The 13,936-nt window shown below is 41.3% G+C and overlaps 1 protein-coding gene across 1 annotated transcript in view; it reads right to left on the reverse strand.

The window, feature by feature from the left end:
- Positions 1-13,936, reverse strand: part of INTS7 (integrator complex subunit 7) — a 340,989-nt gene that overhangs the window by 167,642 nt on the left and 159,411 nt on the right. The gene's annotated exons all lie outside the window — the stretch shown is intronic.

A 13,936-nucleotide genomic window follows, 5' to 3' on the forward strand; every position in this document is an offset into this window, starting at 1 on the left:
GAGTCGGGACTGCGGCGGAGCCGCCCCCAGAGCGCCCTCTAACGAAGGCGCGGCCGCCGCCGCCCGGGACGCTCGCCCTCCGCCGCCGCCGCGCCCCGGATCCCGCTCGTCCGCGTGTCAAGGGCCTTGGGGTTGCCTGGCCCTTAGGCCGGGCCCTCGCCTAGCCCGGGACCGCGGAAAAGGGCTGCTCAAAAAGGTCTAGTACCTAATGAGCACCCATCCTTACACCACACGAGCAGTGCTTTGGTCCAAATTGAGAGCCCCTTTTCAGCCAAAACAGCCGTTTTTCATTGTTAGGGCTTTCTCTTGTCTGAGAAGCCGATCACTCCCCAAACTGGGAAGCTGTCTTCTTGCAAACTGAATGTCCTCTTTACTTTCGTAATGAAATCCAGTTGCTCTCCTGGCTTTTCTTCTGAACCTCTCCAGAGTATTAAGGTCTAGAGTTTAAAATCAATTCACTTTAAGTGCCAGAATTCTTGTTTCTGGAAAGCACCTGGAACATTAATGACAATTCCAATTCCCCATCCATCCTCCCACTCCCACCCCCCAGCCCCCCCAAAAAAAGAATCTGTTGGGAATGAGTGATCTGCACAGAGACACTGAAATTTAGTCAAGGAGGGAAAAGCACTTAGGCAACGCCTGCCATTGAGTTAAGTGCTCAACATTGATGGCAGTAAGTACCCCCTGGACAGACCTGGTCACTCCTGGGATCCTGTAGCTGCATTCAGTTTCAAAGCCTGGACCACCAGCAGAAAAATAGAGAAATAGCCCAATGACCTGCCCACCTGAACATTCTCAAATGACCTGCCTAAATGTCAGTTAAAAAAAATAAACTTATAAAATCTTGTTATATCCCTTAATCACATTTGTAAATGGTGGGGGGGGGTCAGTTTTTACATGTCTCTAGTGAACTGCCGTATTTAAGTCAGAATACGACCTATTCTGCCTACTTTGAAAATGTTTGTCACTGTGTTCGCTTTGGACTCTGAACTATTTCTTTCTTGCTCTTTAACTTCAGGTCCTCTTTGGCCCACAGGTGAAGGAAAGAAAATTCATCTCATGCTTTATGAAAGAATACTTGCTATTCCAATTCCTTTTGGTGATGAGGAAATACATGAAAGCACAGAGCCTGGGTGAAATAATTTATTAGATTCCTTTCCACTTATTATTAATTTGTTTTCTTTATATATGTTATTTATCTATTTCACTAATATTATATTTTATCTGCACAGGGCATAAAAAGGCACAGGCCCTGTCAGAAAACTTTTCTCACAAGTTCAACTAATGTATAGCAGTATAAAAGTTAGCTATGCCCTTTCTGTTCCTTGTATTCCCTCTGAGAATTTAGATGCTGAGGTAATAGCATCTTTAAATAAATCTCATGAGAGAAATAATATGTGTACTATAGATTACTGCTCAAAATATATCAGTATATTCTTAAGTGAGTAGGGTAAGTGAGGCACTTATTTCTTCCGGGAGTCAAGAGGATTCCTCTAAGGATTCCATTCAGTCCATCCCATTCAGCACTCCCCGCCTGCTGACACCTGGAGAGAGATAGCCTACAATGAGATTTATACCAGGTTCCTGGATCACAGAGCATCTGCCAGAGTGCCAGACACACCAGCACTTGCTGAGATGTAATTAGTACCAGCCAGCCAAGCACAGAAGAGAGCCAGAGGTTGGGTAGGACCTTGCAAAGCGGGTCTCAAACTTTAGTGTGCAAAAACATCACTTGGGGTGTCTACTGAAAAGATAGATTCTTGGGCCTCATACCAGAAATTTTTAATATGCTAGGTCCAGAGAGGTCTGGGAACCTGCTTTTTAAAATGTATCGTAGATGGTCCTGATGCAGATAGTATGCAGACTTTGCTTTAAGAAATCTGACCTAGAGGTATCCTGAGATAATCACATCCTTTTCTAGACGCTTCATAACTTTAAACCATTTGATCATATCTGTTCTCATCTGTATTAGTTTGCTAGAGCTGCCATGACAGAGTACCATAGACTGGGTGACTTAATCAATAGAAGTTTATTTTCTCACAGTTCTGGAGGCTAAAAGTCTGAGATCAAGGTGTCTGCAGGGTTGGTTTCTGCCAAGGTCACTCTTCTTGTCTTGTAGATGGCTGCCTTCTCCCTGTGTCTTCACATGTCTTCTCTGTGAGTACATGTGTCTGGTGTCTGTCTTTGTTTGTCTCCCAATCTCTTATAAGGACACCAGTCACATTGGATTAGGGCCCACCCTAAAGATCCCATTTTAACTTAGTTACCTCTTTAAAGGCCCTATCTCCAAATGCAGTCACATTTTGAGGTACTGAGGATTAGGGATTCAATATGTGAATTTTAGGGGGACACAATTCAGCCATAACATCATCCTTCTGCTGTTTACACTGCAGAATTGTGCCAGTGCAGTAGCTCTTATGGAAGGGATATGGAAGTTGATTATTTCAGCTGTTCTGCTCCTGACTGGCTCCAACATCATTAGACTTTTCTTGAAGATAAGCAAACAGAGCAATACGTCGTGTTCCAAATGTAGATATGCCCTATTTTTGTGTGTTTTCTTTTTCTTTTTTTTTTTGTTTTGCCCAGGGTGAATGAAGGGGCTTATCTTTTTAACTTTCTTAACCACAGCTGCACTCTCAGTGTCAAGATAACTCAGTCCCTACAATGGAGAAGAAACTGCCTTTGGGCTGACTTCTTTAGGGAACAATTTCAGATGATGTTTATGTTTATTTCTTGTATTTCAGACTTCATTTTAGATATATATTTTGTATTCTTCACATTACATATAATACCTTCCTCTTGCCTGTACTTCTTTTTTTACCCTGCCACCTTTCAACCCACTTAGGTAGCCTCCTGAGATTTTTCTGTAGCTTATTTCCACCACGTCACAGGCAGACAGATGTATAAATGCTTTGAATGATTGTAACAGGAAGTTTGAGAGGGCCAGTTCTTCAGGGTACACAGATTTGTTGAAAGTGAGGACCTACTTCAATAACTAATTAGCTTCCAGTCTCCCATCCTGCTACCTTAGAGCCATGTTCATGAAAACACAAACATTAATTAAGTCAAGAATTTCAGAGCCTTCATATACACCCCAATAGGAGTACAGAGAAAACAAACAGACCCCACTCTATAGCCACAGGTGTTATAGTTTCAGTTTCAAAAGCCCGCATTTGAACCACAAGAGGATGGTCTTTTGAAAGAGAAATATGACTTCTCATGTTTCCGAGAGTCTCCAGACATGTTAAAACAATCTAACCACCACACCTTAGAAGGTTTAATTCCACCCATCTGGTCCACATACACACAACAAATTAACTTATAACCAGGGAGGGGCTCCCTTGGGCAGAAGAATCCCCTGGGGCCCTCTCTTTTTCCTAGCGGCAATTATAAAAACGTTTCATCTACCTGTGCAGGTTTCTGTACGGAAAGCTCCAATGAACTATTTCCTCTCTGGGGGAAACTCCATCAGCAGTGTTGTAAATGTGCAATGACTTGGCACAGGCCTTCCACATCACTAGAAATAGTTGCAACCTAGAAATTAGGCTATTTCGTCACTGTGCAACATCATAGAGTGTACTTGTAGCCTACTACACATCTAGGCTATATGTACTAGGCTATACCCTACTACACACCTAGGCTATATGGTACTAATCTTATGGGACCACCATGCCATATGTGGTTTGTCATTGAATGAAACATCGTTATGTATGTGGTGCATGATTGTATATAAAATATATTAGGGCTTATAACCTTAAAATTTTTTAGACAAAGTGGGTCAAATCATCAAGACTTGACTGCAGATTTATTTAAGCCATTTCAGCAACTTTTTATTAACAAGGTTGACCCTAAACAATATTGTGAAGCAAACAGTTCTCTCTTCTTTGTGCCCCTTTCCTCTTTAACAAATTCCCCTCCCCCCCCCACTTTTTTTTTTTTTGGTGAGGAAGATCAGCCCTGAGCTAACATCCGATGCCAATCTTCCTCTTTTTTGCTGAGGAAGATTGGCCCTGGGCTAACGTCCGTGCCCATCTTCCTCTACTTTATATGGGACGCCGCCACAGCATGGGTCAACAAGCGGTGTGTCGGTGCACGCCTGGGATCGGAACCCGCTAACCCCGGGCCGCCGCAGCCGAGCGTGTGCACTTAACTGCTTGCACCACCGGGCCAGCGCCCCCCTTTTCCCTTCTTAATGATAAAATGATCCCCAGTTTCCAAAGGGCACTGAAGACCCCACCTATGACCCCCACTCTCCCAATAGACAACACTCTAAGCTAGAACCTTCTTTCTCACCTGTCCAACATTGCATTTCCCTGGCTCAGCCCTGTCTTTCCTGCCTAGTGTGGTAAACTAATTCATGCTGAGGTGCTTATGGCTACAAACAAACCATGTTCCCTCTTCCTAAAGTATGAGAACTTTATAAAGAACCTCCTAAAACCCCCAAAGCTTTAATGAATTTCTAGTGGAAGATCCTCAGGTACTGTAGTGGATGAGTATACTTTTAAGATATTTTAGAGAAGACTATTTCAGCAAGTTCCTCCACTGACAGATCCTATAAAGTCCTGTTGTACACCAATGAATAAGACAAATTCTGATTTAAAATTGTATTTTCCTAACATAAAAACTAAAATAATGACATATTATTGCTGATTATGTTAAAATAATAATAGCTGACATTTATCGAGCACTTTCAATACACCAGGCCATGTTCTCACTGCTTCACATGCATTAACTCATTCAGTCTTCACAAAGACCTTACAAGGACCATATTGTTACACATATTTTATAGATGAGGAGATTAAACAATCTGCCCTAGGGCACTTAGCTAGCAAGCGGTGGGACTGGGACTTGATTCCCAGTTCTCAGGCTCCAGAGCCCATGCTCTTGACCACACACTACAATGCCTTTCTAGAAGAGATTGGTAGAAAAGCTGTTGTCCACCGAGAGAGAGACAGGAAGTTTCAGAAGATGCTACTCTTTTCCAGTCTCATCTCTTACCACCCCCTCCTCAACACTCCCCGTGCCGGGTGCCCTGTGCCCCAGTGCACTATTATACTAGCCACGCTAAGGTACTCGCCCACTTGAAAGGATGCACTGTGCAAGTTCACATATACAGGCTTATGCTCTTTTTGTTCATGCTTTTCCCTTCTCTGTGTCTATTTGATCATACTCATCCTTTGGGGTCCAGCTAAGATATCAAAGGATCCATACCCCAACTTCAGAATTCATTGTATCTTCTTCCATATGTATGCTTCTGTCTCAGTCCTTACTACATTGTAACTAGCCTGGATGTTTTCTATTTCAGGTTCTCTGCTGAGGTTAGGGGTTCCAGATCACCTCTCCTTCTTGTTATTGTTTTCCCAGTGTCTGGCTTAGTGCCTTGTATGTGGTAGGAAACAAATTTTTGAATTCAATGTTTGTTTAATTTATTCAGACTAAATAATTTCTTTTCTTTTTTTTTAAGTTGACAATAGGATACCTTGAATAGTGACATCATCATCATCCAAACCATAGCCAGAAGAAATAATGTTGCTGATACTTCATTTTAAATTTTATTTCAATCTTTTAAAAATGATTCTTTGAGTGAGTCAGTGGCTAGAAGTATCTCAGCTAAATCACTAACTATACAAAATAATATCACTCCTTTAATTATTAGAATATCTTTCTTCCTCCATTCTCAAGCTATCACCTACTCCCAATTCATCCTAAATAACGTGGTCGTAGTATTTTTCTTAATGTACCATTTTTAACATTTCATTTTCTTGTTCAAGTTTTGACATTGTTTTTCCATGTCCTAACAAATCAAGTCAGAATGTCTCTATCTGGTTTGCTTCAGGGCCTTCAATACACGATTCCTCACTCATTCAAGAGTTTATCAGCCAATGGGCCACGAAGTCGTGTCTCAATTAAGTTCACGTGACAGAGCCTGGTGCCACTATGGTAGCAGACTGGTTGCCTCCACTTACCTCATACTGTTACTCTTAGCATCCAATGAGTGCATAAAGTTAAAGATTAAGAAACATTGTCAAATTCTACTTTAATTCTCATTTACTTCCCAACCAGCCTGCTCTACTTTTGTTTTTGTCTTTTGTGTGTGTAAGGAAGATGGGCCCTGAGCTAACATCTGTGCCAATCTTCCTCTACTTCGTATGTGGGACACTGCCACAGCACGGCTTGACGAGCGGTGCGTATGTTCACTGCTTTGTTGCAGTGTATAGCCACAGTTAACTGCCCAATGTGAACCTGCAGCTCAAAGAGATCTCAGCATATAAACTGAATAGATTTGAGAAGTTCCAGGTGCACAGTTTCGTGCTGCTCCACTCAGGGAACAACTTCCAGCTCCTCTATCTCGCCTCTTTATCTGTTGGTCCTTCAGTAGCTTGATCTTTCAATCATTCTGTCCTTCCACGCTCCATCCTTCAGTTTAAAGCCAAATCCCCTTTCTTCAGCCTCTCTAGCCCTTTGGAAAAGCTAGGTCTTCTCAAGGTCCTGGACTCCCCTTAGTTTCCAGACAAAACTGCTCTCTTCAGTTACCTGAATTTCAGCTTGGCAACTTCCCTGGACTCTGTCCACAGAATTTCCCAGCACTGATTTCTTTCTGAGAACAGTACCCTGATTAGCTGCTTTGAACTACCTTCTTTCTCTGTCCTCTGCTCTCATCTCCCTCCTCAGGAGACCCCATTGAATCTCATATCTCAAACTTTTTCTCTCAACTCCAAGTCCTACCATTGACGACATGCTCGTAACTTGTTCTAGAACCTTTTATCTCATAAGTATCCTATGTTTCTGAGTTTCCCACAAATTAAAAACAAACAAACAATAAAACCACTGGAGCATCTTTGTTCCAGTGTTGGGGTGGTGGAATTTAGTGATGTTTGATAAGGGAGAGGAATTCCCCTGTAGAAAGGGAACACAGGATAATTTCATTTATGAACAAAGGAAATAAGGTGTAGAGAAGTCATGTGGCTGTTCATCAAACAGTGTATCAGAAATAGAGCTGGTGTGGTCTTAAGGTGAACCACTCCTCCTAGTTTACCCTGGACTTTCATCATTTCAGCACTCAAAGTCCCACATCCCAGGAGACTACTCAGTCCTGGCGAATGGTTGGTGACTCTATGTGGTCTCCTGACTCCTGGGTCCCCGTGCAGTCCCTTTGCCGGGTTGCAGATGTCCAGCATCCCTGCCCACCCCAGCTTTTGTTTGCTACACCTGCTCCCTGATGATCTAATACATCAGAGGTTAACAAGCCATTCAGGGCTGATGGTGTGTTTAATGTTTTCTCTAAAGCATACTATTTGTCCTTACTAGAGTCAAATTTCCCCCTCTTATCCAAGCCTTCTGCAGTGCAGCTTGGCTCTCTCTGTGGTTCTCATCAGCTTAAATCATAAGGGGTTTGAGCAGAAATTTTCACTTTGCTCCTCTTCCAACTGTGTATTTAAGGTTAATTTGTCGTCTTGGGGACTGAGCCTGTTGGCTGAGATTCTGTTGAAATGAAAATCATGCCACCTTGCATTTCTCTAGTGCCTGGCAGTCAACAAAGCGTTCTCTCTGTCTCCCTCTCTCTCTCTCTCACACACACACACCTCACTCTCTCTCTCACACACACACACCTCATTGGATGCTAACAATAACCCCCTGAGGGAGGCAGGTACTTATCGGTTGAAAGAAGTAAGAAGAAGGGTAAGGAAAGAATTTCTTTACAAGTAGTTCTCTCTTGAAATGTCTTCAAGAAACATTTTATAAAACATACTTTCAAATCCTGTGTTTCTCTTAAACTTTTCCTTCAAAGCGTAAACTGAAGTGGAGATCTAAATTATTGGGAATGAGCTGCTGGCAACCACACAAGCCCTGAGAAACCCCAGAGTAGGGCTGGGAGGATCCTGAACCAGCTCCTCCCTCCCAACACAGCCACCGGCAGGCCCTGGAGTGAGGGTCCCACCCTCTGTCACTCCAAAGGCTGGCAGGCTCTGCCTTTCTACCCCCTCTCACTCGGAATATTATTTCTATGGGGAAATGCAAACTGACAAACATTCTCTTAAAATATAACCTGATTGTAAATTGGGAACTGTCAATAAAGAATACCTCATTTCTTGGCCTATTGGATAGTCTTCTAGACACAAGCTCCTGTTTTAAGTACTATGAATTAAACAAAGCTATGGACAAAACACTGATGTTAAAATGCTGCTTCTTAAAGTACGGGATTTTTAAAGTTCAAAGCCATTCAAGTTATTTTAATTATATACTTTAAGTTCTTATATGAGATTTTAGTCAAGTTTCAGTAACTCCTTGTTACGTTGAATTGAATGACATTCTTCCAAAAAGGTGCCTACTCTATTTCAATGTTTCTTAAATGTGCTCAATCACAAGAATCATCTGAGGTTCTTTTTAATTTTAGACTTTGGTGTATATCAGAATCTCCTGGAGAGCTTGTTAAAATGCAGATTCCTGTGCCCTGTCCCAGAGATTCTGAGTCAGTGGGTCTGGGGTGGGGCTGAGGGATCTTCAGCTTTAAAAAGCATCTTCAGATGATCTGAGGCAGAGACTCTGAAGATCTCTACAGCCTTGATATTTACTCTGTGTTCTGCCAACATCGGTGTCACCTGGGGTGGATTAGAATAGCAAAATCTCGGACTCCACCCCAGATCTCCTGAATCAGGATCTGCATTTTAATAAGATCCCCAGGTGATTTGTGTGCACATAAGGTTTAATAAGCAGTGCACTACAATGCAGCAAACAGCATCACATCAACTCAGAACTTGAAAGCCGGTGAGAGCTGTGAATGGATAACCTGGAGCAAGCCTTCTTCTATGGGGGCTTTTAATATGTACTCAATATTGAATATCCATTAGATGGATATACTTTCATGGAAGGGAGACGATGAATGTCCCATTGTGCAAACTAACTTGCATTGACAAAATCCTGAATAAACCAGGGGTCTAGATAAGTGTTAGAGTATATGAACAAGACTTTAATTATTAATCAACAAGTGTTTATTTGTTATGTGTTTGCTATGTGCCCAGAGTTATGCTTCTCCCCTTCTATTTGGGGGAAAGAAAGTTAATATAGAGGAGACTTTTAGAAGATAATGAAATGCCTCTACGCTATGTGTGTATTTGTTGTTTGCAATTCGAGTTCAAAAAAGGGGAAACTACATTGAGTGGAAGAGTCAGCAGAACCTCCATGGAGGAAGGAAGTGAGCTGGTTGGTAAAGTGTGGGGAAGCCTTCCCAAGGGGGAGAGAGCAAGGAGAGTAAAACTTAAAATGAGTTTGATTTGTCTGGGAGAGAGAGAAGTGAATGGCCCTATTGTGGCAAAGGTTTAGGGTGAGTGAAGGGTGGAAAACAGGTTACGTAGGATGAAACTAAATTGTAGATAGTTTGCAAGTCAGAAGTAGAGCTTGCTATAGCATGTGTTTGGAAGATGCTGGTTATTTTCCCCATATCCATTCTTTCTTTCTTCTTGTAAGAGAATTTTTTAAAAGTAGGGCCCATAGATTTTAAAAAGTCAAGGATGCATGTTATAATCTCTAGGATAACCTTTTAGAGAACAGTCAGATTTGGGTGGTAGATACATAGGCATTTGCTTAGGGATAACCAAGGGGTTTATATTCTGTGTACTTTCTGTATGTGTGCAATATTCACAGTGAAAATGGTTAAAAATAAATATAAATTATAATCTGAAAAAAAAAAAAAAAAGTAGGGCCCATAGCTGACCAAAACATAGACTAACTTTGCAGGGAGGTGTGATCATATGACTGTATTCTGGCCGATGAGATATACACAGAAGTGTCAGCTGTGACTTCTCTAAAGGATCTTTAAAGGATGGGAGCACATCCTTCATTACATCTTCCACTCTCCAAAGTAGGGGTGAGGATACTGGAGCTCAAGTAGCCAATTTGGACCAGAAGATGGAAGTCACAAGCTAGGGTGAGAAAACAGAATCCCTGGAGGAGTCTGAGTCCCTGAGGATCAGCCCATCCTCACCCCAGACTGCTTTCGTCTGGTCTCTTTAACATAAGAAAGATGTAATTTTACATCTTGCTTAAGTCACTATTACCGTACTTTGGACTTTTCTGTCATGCACATCCAAACCTAACTGTAACTACTAAAACATGGAACTGAAAGTCAAAAACACAAGGGTTTATGCATCAGGCACCATCCTTGTTCCATCTTTTATAAACCCTATGACCCTAATAGATTTTTTACCTAATCTCTCTACATATTTCTCTTCCCACATGTAAAATAGGGAAGACATTCCTCAAGGGGGATTGTGAGGAGCAAATTAGACTAACTATATAAAGTATCTAGTACAGTTCTGGTGCACAGTACACTCTTAATAAATGTGCTCTTTCTAATTATATACTGGGAATATCAACATACCAATATGGGACACAGTGATAGCTGTGGAGATTCAGATGTTACCCATATTGAGAAGATCAGCAGGGCAGTAGTGAACCTCATGGTTTGGAAGGTGAGTAGACTAGATGCAGGGAAATGCTTCAAAAATCTCAAGTCTGGCCTATGGCATTAGCAGTGGAACTTAAGCAGATATTTTCTGAGCCCCTTTATGTCCCAGGCACATTCTACGAGTTAAAGCTACAATGGTAAACAGAAACACACATGGTTCTTACACTTATAGAGTTTACAGCCTGGCATGGGAATCAGACATTAATCTATGAATGAGTAAGTATATGACAAACTGTGGTAAGTGCTATGAAGGAAACAAACAGAATATTCTGAGAGCTTATGTCAGAGGGGCCTAACATAGCAAGGTAGGATTAAGCTGAGGATGAACCTGAGTTAACTGAGTGAAGGGATGCAGAAAGTACATTCCCTGCAGGGAAATGAAAGGCAAAGGCACTGAGGTGAAAAGGAACACAATGAGTTCTGGTAAACAAGAGAAAGCCAGTGTCCCTGGATTGGTGAGCCCAAGGGGAGCCTAGGATGAGGTGAGCTGGAGAAGAAGGCAAGAGACAGGTCATACAGGGCCTCGTAGATCATTATAAAGGATTTATCCCAAGGATGATTGGAATATATCAGAAATAGAGCTGGTGTGGTCTTACAGTGACCACCTCATCTTGGTTTTGATGATGGCAGGTTTTGAGCAGAATCCTAGGGTGACCAACCATTGCAGTTTGCCTGGGACTGAGGGATGTGGACTTGTCAATGCTAAAACTGCATCAGTCCTGGGCAAACCAAGGGGTTGGTCACCCTAGTAGTTTTACATGGTCTAATTGTTTCTAAAGATCACACTCTGGCTGCTGTGTGAAAACCTAAGTGTAGGAAGACAGGAATGGAATTAATAAAACCAGTTAGATTGTTGGAGTATCCAGGCAAGAGAAGACAACTTGGGCTAGGGTGGTGGCAGTGGAGTTAAGAAGAGGATGGCTTTGAGAGAACTTTAGGAGGTAAAATTGGCAGGACATGGTGAGAGGTTGGAAATATTTCAGAGATCACATAGATTAACTCAAGTGTAAAAGTGAAATCTAGGGGCTGGCCTGGTGGCGTAGTGGTTAATTTCGTGTGCTCCACTTCCGTGGCCTGGAGTTCACGGACCCAGATCCCAGGTGTGGACCTACATACCGCTTGTCAAGCCATGCTGTGGTGGCATCCCACATACAAAATAGAGGAATATTGGCACAGATGTTAGCTCAGCAACAATGTTCCTCAAGCAAAAAGAGGAAGATTGGCAATGGATGTTAGCTTAGGGCCAATCCTCATCACCAAAAAAAAAAAAAAGTGAAATCTGGACTTCCTACCCCACGTGGGACTACTCTAGTTATGTTTTTATAAGCACTGAAACACTAGGGTAGGCCCAGGAGGATGTCATCTTAGCAAAAGTATAAACTGTCTGGTCTAGGCCTTAGTTTCAAGAATCAAAGGCAATAAAGAAAAACTTATGGCTCCATAACTTCTTGCGTTTAGACAAGGGTCATTTAAATCACCTCAGGTCAATGTGTTCCACAAGGAAAACAATCCTTATAGCCTAACAACCACTCCTAACCCCAAACAGACTTGCTGTAAATGAAGCTCGGAACTCTTTCACCTGGATATGCTCTACAATGTTTTTCCTCCTATGAGAAAGTGTTCCACTAGTTACCATGAGCTACTTATCTAGGTTCTATTGGTATGAGAACTGTGCTTCTGACAGTATTTCCAAATAATCATTTGCTTCTTTCTTATATCTTAACTCATATGTTTAAACTGAAGATAGTTAAGGGAATTATTATTTACTTATGATTGTGGTTTTACGATAATTTTAACATTCCTTGCAAGATGTTCTGCCTTTTTAGTAGGAATAGCAAACAGTGTGTATAACCTCTTAATTGCTGCACTCTGCTCTGCACCCATAAAACTAATTGGTGGATTTAGAAATAACAGGTTAGGATTGTGAGCCAAGCAAACAATGATGAAAAAAGCTTGATGTTACAGAATCAAAATTTACACTTAAACACCATTCTGCTTTCTTTTTATTCATTTGTATTCAATCTAAAATCTCTAATAAACCTGCAGAAACTTCTTTGTTAGTGTTTTTTACATCTGTAAAGTATAAAAATGTTTTCTTTGCAAAGTAACAATTAGCAAATCTTAATATTATTAAATTCTACTCTATAGGAGCCCAATTATTTTTACTCTGTGGTATTTAGCAATTTTAACTTAAATTAATTTCATTATAAAAACACTAAAAATAATGTTAATGAAATAATTCTAAAAATCTTCTCACGGTGATCAGAATGAGTTTAGATGATTTGGGGGTCAAATGCGTGTGTGGCAGGGGCAGACATGTTTCTGTCTACCTTTTAAAGGTAATGATAAATTCTGCTTCCATCCCTGAAGATAACTGATTCAGTCAAAAAAGCTAAAAGGCTGCCCCAACATCTAGGAGCTCCAAGGAAGCCGATTTGGGGATTATGTGGCACCCACCTGTCAACCCACTTGCAGTGTCACCTTGGACCTTGTCACCACCCAGAACTGCTTCAGTTTTGAAACCTTAGGCTCCATATTCCCACCTCTGACCACGACCTCCTGGTCTTCCAGCTCTCACTCTCTCACTCCTGCTCCCTGGAAACTCCCCACTCTTCTCTTTTCTCCCACTCCATCTCTCTCCACTGGGCTTCTCTTACCTTACTTGCCACTTTAATTGCTCTCATTATTCCCCTCAAATTGCCCTTCCCATAGTCTTCCTGTTACACCTGCCCTGCAAAACCAGGGATGGGCCCTGGATCCATTTTTTTGTTGTACCCATATTGGGGCTGATAAGCTTAGTTGAAAAAATCACATAGCTCTGTACAGAAGGGTGACACAATATAATATGGCTTCCAGACTCAACCAGGCCATCTGAGCCCCTTAGAAGTCCTTTTATATATCTCTGGTCAGCTTCCTATCCATTTGTCTCATTTCAAAGACAATATTCTCTTTACTTTAAACTTCTGATCTGCATTCTCTCCCCTCAGTCTCAAGAGAAGGCCTTGTCTCTCTGCCCTCCCCCCCAAATGAAAACCTATCTGCAGCCATCTTTATGTACTTTTCATCATCTAGAGAAGTTTGAATTCACGTTTCTTAGACACATTATGTAAAAGAGTGACTAGGATTTTCCTCATTTTGTGTTACTATTTAAAAACAATCAAACGTCTAAGTAGTGAAGAACATCTATTGAACAACTGCTGTTTCTGAGAAGAAGGGAGGAAAAGACACAGACCTAAAAGTTCTTTTTATATATAGGTAAATATAAGGTCATATATATAAATATATGGAGATATATATTAACCACTTAATTGAGATATAATTTGCATACCATACAGTTCACCCATTTAAAGTATACAATTCAACAATTTTTAGTATATTCACAGAGTTATGCAGCCGTCACCAAAATCAATTTTAGAACATTTCATCACTCCAACAAGAAACCCTGTATCCATTAGCCATTATTCCCCATTT

The sequence above is a fragment of the Diceros bicornis genome, chromosome 4 (assembly GCF_020826845.1).
Source record: "Diceros bicornis minor isolate mBicDic1 chromosome 4, mDicBic1.mat.cur, whole genome shotgun sequence".
Classification (NCBI taxonomy): Eukaryota; Metazoa; Chordata; class Mammalia; order Perissodactyla; family Rhinocerotidae; genus Diceros; species Diceros bicornis.